At 44.1% G+C, this 9,116-nt stretch overlaps 1 pseudogene; it reads right to left on the bottom strand.

Moving 5' to 3' along the window:
- Positions 1-5,006: 5,006 nt before the first annotated feature.
- Positions 5,007-7,954, bottom strand: LOC101580866 (annotated as a pseudogene).
- Between the last annotated feature and the right edge of the window lie 1,162 nt (positions 7,955-9,116).

Here is a 9,116-nt window from a genome sequence, read left to right on the forward strand (position 1 = left end):
GCAGAAAATCCTACTCGGCAGGCGGGGTGGGGGAGGCACTGCGGAGTGTTGGGGGCCGTCCCAAGGGTCTGGGAGAGCGTCCGGCCCACTCTGCGCCTGGGCTGGGACTGGTCCCGCTGGCGCAGGGTAGCAGGAAGCTCTCCGCACACTCCTGTATTCTTCATTTTTATTGAAATAATTTTTCATCTAACCTTTATGATTTCTTCCTGTCTTTGGGATTTGGGTTTAGTTTACTCTTCCTTTTCTAGTTACTGGAAGTGCAACATTATGGTGTTTATATGATTCCGTTCTATTTTCCTAATGTGGAAGTTCACAGCTATAAATTTACCTCTGAGAACTTCTTTCATCACATCCCATAAATTCTGATTAGCTGTGCTGGAATTTTTATTGAATTGTAGATATTGTTGAATTTATTGTTTAATTTCATCTGTGACCTATTGGTTGCTGAGTAGGTTGTTCTTTAAATTCCATGTATTGATGGGATTTTTCTGTTTTCATGTCTCGTTTAACTGTAGTTTCCTTGCACAGTGGTCAGATATACAAAGGAAAAATTATTTTTTCTTGCATATGCTTAAGCATGACCTATGGACTAGTACATGTTCTACTTTAGGAAATGACCCATGTGCAGCTGAAAAAAAATGTGTAGTAAGCTGTGGTTAGATGGAACATTCTGTATATGTCCACTAAGTCTATTTATTCCAAGCTCTGTTTCACTTCTGTTGCTGCTTTGCTAATTTTTGGTCTGCTTCACCTATTTTTTTGGGATAAGGGGGAATTAAGGTCTCTTGTTAAGGTTGTGGCATGGGATATTAGATTTTTCATGTACATTAAGATTGGTCTTATATAGTTGGGTGCTCCTTTGTCTGATTCATATGTATTTATGTGTTTTTCCTCTTTTAAATTTTTCTGCTAACCTGTGTATAATGGCCTTCTTTGTTTCATTTCATGATTCTTGCTTTGAAGTTGAGACTGTCCAAGAACAGGATTGCTACCCCTCCTTTTTTCTGAGGTGCTGGGGCATGTAGTATTGTCATTATGAAATTCTTTAGTTGTTCTTTGTCATGGAATTATTTCACTTCTCCATCAAACTTGAAAGACTGTTTTGCAGGTTATAGCAGTCTGGGCTGGAAATTGTTTTCATAGAGGACTGCTGTACTCTGCTGCTTGCTCTTCTTGCCTTCATGGTTTCTGACGAGAAGTCTGCCATTATTCTGGTGGATTTTTCCTTGAATGTGATCTGTTTCTTTTCTCTACCTGCTTTCAGTATATTGTTCCTATGCAGGATTTCTCTGATCTTGACTATTACATGTCTCAGTCTCTTTCTAGTTGAGTTGAAGTTATTTGGCTTTCTGTATGTTGCGATTACGTTAATGTTGGAATATTTCCTCATATTTGGGGAGTTTTCTGCATTAGTTGTGCATTATTTTTATATCATTTGTATTGACTCCTTTCTCATTGTTGCCCATTAGTCTCACTTTGTTCATCTTTGCATCATGTTGCAAGTGATGAATTATTTTTTGCTACATCTTAGTTGTTTTTAAGGGATCTTTTGTTACCTTTTCACTAGTGGTGATGTTGTCTTCCAGATCTGAAACTCTGCCTTCTCTTTCACTCAAACATTTTTCAAGCTTGTGATTGAGGTTTTAAGGTCCTCTACATCTCTTTGACTTTGTTTCATACAATCTATTTCTTTCCTGTGGTTCTCACTCAAGGAATTTGCTGTTTTTCTAATCTCCTCTATTTTTTATGCTTCTTCCTGAGAAGCAGTTATTGATTCATTTACTACAGAGATTATATCTGGTGTGATTTGCTCTATAAGTTTGTGCATTTGGTTCTTTACTTCAGACGCTATTAATTCAGAGACTTCTTTTTTTATTTCAGAAATTATTTCTGATCTGATTACCTCTATTTCTTTCTGCAGTTGTTTCTTTACTTCAGACGCTATTGATTCAGACATTTAAACTGTGTTATTCCCAATTTCTTCTGTGCTAGAATCCTCTATACTTCTGGCTGGGCTTGGGGCCTGAGATTGCATTTTGCTCCTGGTCTTTGTCATTTTGTATAGCCCTGTCCTCTGACCTCTGGTGTAGAGCTTTGGTGCAATTATAACCTTAGCAACTACTGAAATTCAGGTGTAGTTGTGCCTTGTTTGGGTCTGGCTACTATGCTCAGGTCCTTCCTTCCTCAGCCCCTGGAATTTACCAGTTGTGCCCCTCTGGAAAGATGTGCTGCTCCTGGATTAGCTGGGTGATTCTGGCCCCTAGCCTCTCTGCAGGGACTTCAGCTTCAGAGTTTCACCTCAGGCCTGTATGCCAGGTCTGGGCTGTGTCTGGAGGGGTCTCCCAGTTACAGGGAAGCATGGAACTTCTATACACTGGCAATGCCTGGGCTTATATGGATCTGGAAGGGTCCCAAGAATGCTTCAGAATTTCTGTCCTTCAAGGCTGGCTTGGGCTGAATGGAGGTTTGGAGAAGTCCCGAGGTCATGGCCAAAGGTCTCACTCATGGTTCGAACCTGGTGTTAGCCTGGAGATGACCGGTGGATGAAGGGGAGTGAGGAGGTTCTCTCATACATTCACTGGGCCTGGGCTTGGTTGGGTCGGCATGAGTTCCCAGAGCACAGTGGAAGTTATGTTTAACAAGGTGGGTTTGGGCTGGCTCCAGAAGGTGGAGTGGTCATAACAGCGCAGTGAAAGGTCTCACTCATTAGTCACGTCTGGGATTGGTCCAGAAAGGTCCTGTGGGTACAGGGGTGCACAGAAACTCTTGCACATACTCCCAGGGCCTGGGCTTGTAGGTTTGAAGGGGTCCAGAAAGTCTACTGTTTCTCTTTTAATGTTGATATTTTTAATATATTTTGACTTGAAGTTTTCAGCATATAGACAGTCAGTGTTTCTAGCACCATTTGTTAAAGAAGCTAAGAATAACCTTATCCCTAACTCTATTCCTGACTCTATATATAACATTAACTCTATTACTGCTTCAAACCCTAACTGTAACTCTGTGCCTCACCCTAGCATGAACTCTAACCTTAACTGCATCCCTATTACTAACTGTATCCCTAACTCTAACTCTAACACTAACACTAAGTCTATTCCTAACACTAAACTGAACATTAGCTATATCTCTAAATCTAAACATAACTCAATCTCAAATCCTAATCCTGAACCGAACTTTACAAATCATCCACATCCTACCCAAATTATAACATGAACCCTAACCATAACTGCATCCCCGATGTATCTCTAACCCTAACCTTAACCCTAAACCTAATCCTAAATGTATTCCTAACTCTAATCATTACCCTAACTAGATCCCTAATATAACCATTAAAAGTAAGCATATCCCTAACATAAGCTCTAACAGTATCACTAAACCTAATAATATTCTGAAATATTAACCCTAATCCTAACTCTGTCACAAACATTAACCCTATCTTCATCTGTAACCCTAACTCTAAGTAAATCCCTAAGCCTAAACCTAAATCTATCCCTAACCCTAAGGCTATTCTTAACTCTATACTAACACTAAAAGCAATCCTAGCTATAGCCCTAACAATAAACCCAATGATAACCCTTACTCTAACACTAAATCTATCCTTAAACATTTCCCTAACCCTATCAGTAAACTAATGCAAAATCTTTCCCTAACCCTCAACTTAAATTTAGCTTTAACCCTAACCCTAGCCCTAACACTATACTAAACTTAAACCTAGCTCTATCCATAACCCTATGTCTAACATTAACTATATCCCCAAGCCTATCCCTAACTCTATCACTAACCATAACCCTAACTCTATACCTAACACTAACACTAACACTAACACTAACTCTATTCCTAACATTAACCCCTAAAACTAACTCTATCCTTAACCATAAGCAAAATGACAACACTATCCACAATTCTAAACCTAGGTCTATACCTCAAACTAACCGTTTGCATCTCCTTCTTTCTTTCTTTCCTTCTTTCTTCCTTGGAGGGTGTTCAGGTCTGTAATTTTCCTGTTTTTCTTTTTCTTCTTCTTTTTTGAAACATCAAATTGGCAGAAAAATGGCTGGAGCTGGTGAGTATTGTTCATTGAAAAATCCTCCAAATTCAATTGAAGTTTCAAGTCATGGTCACTGAGGTGGCAGACAAGGCCAGGGTTTGTAGAGATTTCTCAACCTACCATAGGACTTTCTCCACATGGCTGACAAAAAGGTCAGAATTACTGCAGGTGGCAGGAGTAGTAACTGCCTCCCTCAGCCCTTAAACTGAGATGTGGAGATAGCAGTGTGTGATCTCTAAATGACCGCATCTTCTCTTAAAAACATAAAATATGTGCAGCTGGCTTTGGTACAAAAAAGAAAAGAAAAGAATGAAATCTTCCGGTCCTTGTGGATTTTTCTTTCACCCTCAACAAGCCATTATGGCCACCCTAATCTCTCCTCCATGAACTCCAGGGAGCAGGTAATCTCCCTGGTTTTCCTGGAAAATCAAGAGAAGAGAGAACAGCAGTGAGAAGGTGAGGAGAGTGGGGAGATGCACAAGGCTAGCCCACAGCCTTCCTTACAGGGGCAGGAGGGTCCTGTGGCTGCAGTCTTTTGTCACAGGTGGGTATTTCTAGGGGTGGTCTGCAGCTGCTAGGGAAGCCTGAGTGTACCCCAGTAGTGTAAAAATACATGGCCCCTGATCCCTATGACGTGGTCCCTATGTCCCTGGTCCTTTAAGTCTTCCTTCTCTCCCCATAACTAATAAACAATAAATAAATAAATTTTCCTAAAGTAGAGGTAAGAGGACATGACAAATCAGCATCTGCGGTGTAGCTTTTGGATGCCACTGGAGGGGATTGTGACCTAACTCTCCCAGTTTCCAAAGTGGCCTCAGGTATACAAGGATCCCAAGAGCTGGCAAGGACAATCAGCAGTTCTTTCAAGTGTTCATTCATCATTGGAAGATTGGAGTCCCCAACATTTGCTCCAGCAGTACGTTCTTCAGTGGAGCACCAGGCAGCAGAAGGAGCCCCCTTAGCTCTCTGAAGCCTGGGCTTCCCCATCACAGCTCTCTGTCTCTTCTGGGATGTCTTGCTTTCTGGTGAAGTCTCACTGACTGTGGGGTGGAGACAAAAGACTCCTACCTTTCCCCTCACTGCTAGTTTAGTGTCACTGCTGTCCTGCAGTCACTCATTGGGGCTGCCTAGCTCCTGCCTCTCTCAGTTCTCACAGGGTTGGTGCACAGAGCAAATCATCACAGCTAGATCCAGAAGGTCATGGCTCAGCTGGGCTTTGTGTGGTGGAGGTGAAGCCCAAGTACAGGGCATCACCTGCTGGGGAGGCTATGTTGTCAAGGATCTAGAGGCCTGTCAGTCCACAGTAACTTGGCTGGAAGCTGTTCTGTGTGGCCTAATGCAGCCAGCAATCTTTGAGCTTCTTCAGTCTCCCTTTCCAGCAAGGCCCAGGCCTGCTCAGTTTCTCAAAGCTAGGCCTGTAGGCTGCCAGCCTCAACTGCCCGTTCTTCCCCCTGCCACCTGCAGTGCTGAAGTTCTTCCTGCAGCAGTAGCAACAGCCCTGTGGCCTACTTTTCAGGGACTACAGGGACTCCAAACCTGCCAGTCTCCCCTTCCTGAGAGTTAGCTAGGAACAGCTTCTGCCACAGCACAGGGCTCTCAGGGAACCTGGCTTCTATCAAAGTACCCTGATGGGTCACATCCACCTGCAGGCTATGGAGAAGGCCATAGAGGTTGACCAATCACTGTAACACTTCCTCCTGGGGTGGGGAATCTCAGCTGATTTCTATTCTCATCTTTCTGGCTAGAGTATGAGTTAACTTTACAGAGCTCAATGGAGCCATTAGAAGTTCTGGCTTCACCAGCGACCCCAAGACTTGTGTTCCCACCACTTTTTGGTTCAAAGGGCATGGCTGGTTCCTGAGATGTCAGGATCAGCTCCACACCAGGCCCTACCAGCAGGTTTTTCAAACCCTCCACTTCACTAATGACATCCCGGAGCAGCTGCAAACCACTACGTGATTCAAGGGACTCAGGGCAGAAAAGACCCTTGGCAGGGTAGGGAGAGGAATCCCACTGCTGGAGTCCTTCTCTGTCTGGAAGTGGGTCCTCTCTGAAAACAGCCCAATCTTGTCCTGCAGCAACTCCAACAACACACTGTCCTTCTGCTGCAGCTCCATCTTGATGCTTCGCAGGTAAGCTTCATCTTCTATCGCAATCACAGGGAAGTCCTCCAGGGATGGGCATACCCTCAGGCTCTGCTGAATGATGTGGATTCAGGTGCTCTGCTCATCCTATGGTGCTGTGTGCACCTCATACATCTCAGGTGGAGCTGTGCTGATGAGAAACATCACTTTCTCCTGGTTGGTCATGTCCCATATGATCAGATTCTGCAGTGACACCACTGATGGCTTGTCCAGGGAGAAAAGATGTACTTCTGGTCCTTCTGGAGAAACACTAGCACGTCTGTCATCAGCAACATCAGCACATCTTCAAAGTGTCCCGTTGCTGTCTTCCAGAGCAAGCAGCCATATGGATGAGCTTTCACTGTAAAAGTTCCTCTTGGCCAAAGGGGTTCTTGCCAGGCACAGGGGCTGGGCTTGATGGTTTATGCAGTTGTAGATCTCCTGCTGGTGGGCCCCTTTCTTCAGCTCATGCACATCCTGGTTTATAATGGGCAGTAGCTCTTTCACCAGCACTAAGGCTCTTGTCAGGTCCTGATGCTTCTCCTTTTCCTATGAGAATGCTTCAGGATCCAGCTGCTAAGCACCGGCTATTTGGTGATACCCTGGGTTACCAGCACAATGTACTACTGGATCCTGTGCTGCTTCAACACAGCTGAGCAGGTCACTTTCCAGTGAAACTGGAAAGCATTTGTGAACTGCTGGAAGCATTTGTCCTGGGCATACAGCTTCTTGTAGAGCTTTAAGACCATTGTATCATAAATGCAGAACTCTGAGTGGGTCTTCTGCATCTGCTCAGCACTGGAACCTGAAAACTGGTTGATGAGTAGGTCATCCAAGTGGTGGATGACAGTTCTAGGTGCTGCCAAGGCACAGGGCCAGGCATCTGCATTCCAACAGCTGGCTGAATAAGAATGTACGGACTCCACTGAGTTCATACACACAGGGAAAAAGGCCCTGGACCACACCTGGCTCCAACTGTAGCTCCTCTAGCATCCCTGTCAGAAGAGGCCCATCATGATCTTCAGTATCCTCACATGATGCAGCTCTGTCTGGATTAGCTCATAGATGACATCCTGATGCTTCATCACCTCCTTTTTATGCCGCTGTAGAAAGCTGCCATCCACAGCCAGCCTCCAGGAATCAGCTGAGAAGTCCTTCTCGTCCATCTCAAAGTCATTCATCAGCTTCTTGTGGATCACCTTTCCACCCTCATCAATAAGAGATTCCACTAAGAGGGTTCAGTTCTGCATGTTGAGGGAATCTGTGGACTTGGAGAGGATCTGATGCAGCCCCAGGTGGATTCATCATTGAAACGTCCAGAACTGTTGGTAGAAACACTCTTGGCTAAAGACAAGGAAGAGCGGCCATGCTGGGAGCCAAGGAGGGATTGCCAAAAGCTGTCAGAGGGTAGATGGCAGAGCTAGGTCACTCACATGTGGTTGTCTTACTGTGGAGAGAAACAGACTGTAGGACAGAGTTGTTCTTCAACAGAGCAGCTCTCCGTTGCTTCTATTTGACCTTGGTACAGGTGACCAGGGTGTCTTTATAGTGGTTGTGAAAAGTCACATTGCAGGTTGGGACGATGAGGGCTTCCTTGGCCATGAAGCTCTTGTTACAGGCATGGCACATGGTTATGCCTGATACTGAGATGGTGGTGAAGAGGTGCCCATTGGTATAGCGGGCATCATTGGTTTCCTTAATTCCTCTCCTTTTCCGGAGTCTAATTCACCAGCTCTTTGCTCTAGTTGATCCGCGCCTTCGTGAGGGACTCAATCCGAAACATAATCTGAAGCAAGGAGTCAGTGCACATGGTGTGGACCAAGGGGTACTGCATGGTGGAGGACGGGAGGGGTCTGGCCAAATGCATTGGTGTCAGGAACAGGAAGTCTCTCTCTCTCTCTCTCTCTCTCTCTCTCTCTCTCTCTCTCCTCCTCCTCTCTCCCTCTCTCCTTCTCTCTTTCTTTTTGCCTGGCTTAGTCTGCCCTAATGGCAATGCTGGTGCAGCATGTGGTGCAGGGGATTGAACCGCCATCCCCTGTGCCTGCTTAAGCTTGCCTAAGCAGGCATTTTAGAATGCTGAGCTATCTTGCCATCTTATTTGCATATTTCTCTACCTAAACCTATCCCTAACTCTTTCTTTAACCAAACCTTAACTATGCCTACATGAACTCCTAATGCTAACTTTATTCTTAACCCTAAATATGATTCTATACCTACCCCAAAAGGTAACTCAATCCCTAACACTAACATGAACCCTAACTCTATCCCCTTACCCTAAACATAACTCTATCCATAAACCTAATGATAATGCTAACTGTATCCCTAACATTAACTTTAAAAAACTTATCTAACCCTAAAACTACCCTAACTCTGTCCATAGCCCTCAGCACAACTCTATATCTAATGCCTATCTTAAACTTAACCTAACTCAACTTTACCTCTAAACTTAATTCTATTACTTACCTTAATGTGAACACTTTCCATAACCCTTAACCTAAGCATAACTATATCCTTAAGTAAGCACTAACTATAACCCTACCGCTAACACTAACTTCAACTCTATCCCTATATCTAGCCCTCTTTTCCTAACACTAACCCTAAACCCAATTCTATACCTATATCTAACTCTAACTCTGTCCCTAGCCCTAACCCTAACATTAACTATATAGCTAACCCCAACCCTAAATTTAACTCTGTACCTTACTATAATGCTAACTTGATTCATAATTCTTTTTTTTTAATTTAGAATGAGGTATACATAGTGTACAGGGTTTCAATGTGTAGACCGAACTCATAGTGATCGTCCTGTTTACAGCCTCCCAAGTGCTGAGATTACAGATGTGCATCACCATGTCCAGTATCAATCACTGTCTCAGCATGTCGCAGGGGCAGCGCCAGCACAGAATGTCTAGAGATCAAACTCCCAGCCCCTGCATCTCCCTAAG

Source organism: Octodon degus, unplaced genomic scaffold, assembly GCF_000260255.1.
Source record: "Octodon degus isolate 3935 unplaced genomic scaffold, OctDeg1.0 scaffold00269, whole genome shotgun sequence".
NCBI classification, from domain to species: Eukaryota; Metazoa; Chordata; class Mammalia; order Rodentia; family Octodontidae; genus Octodon; species Octodon degus.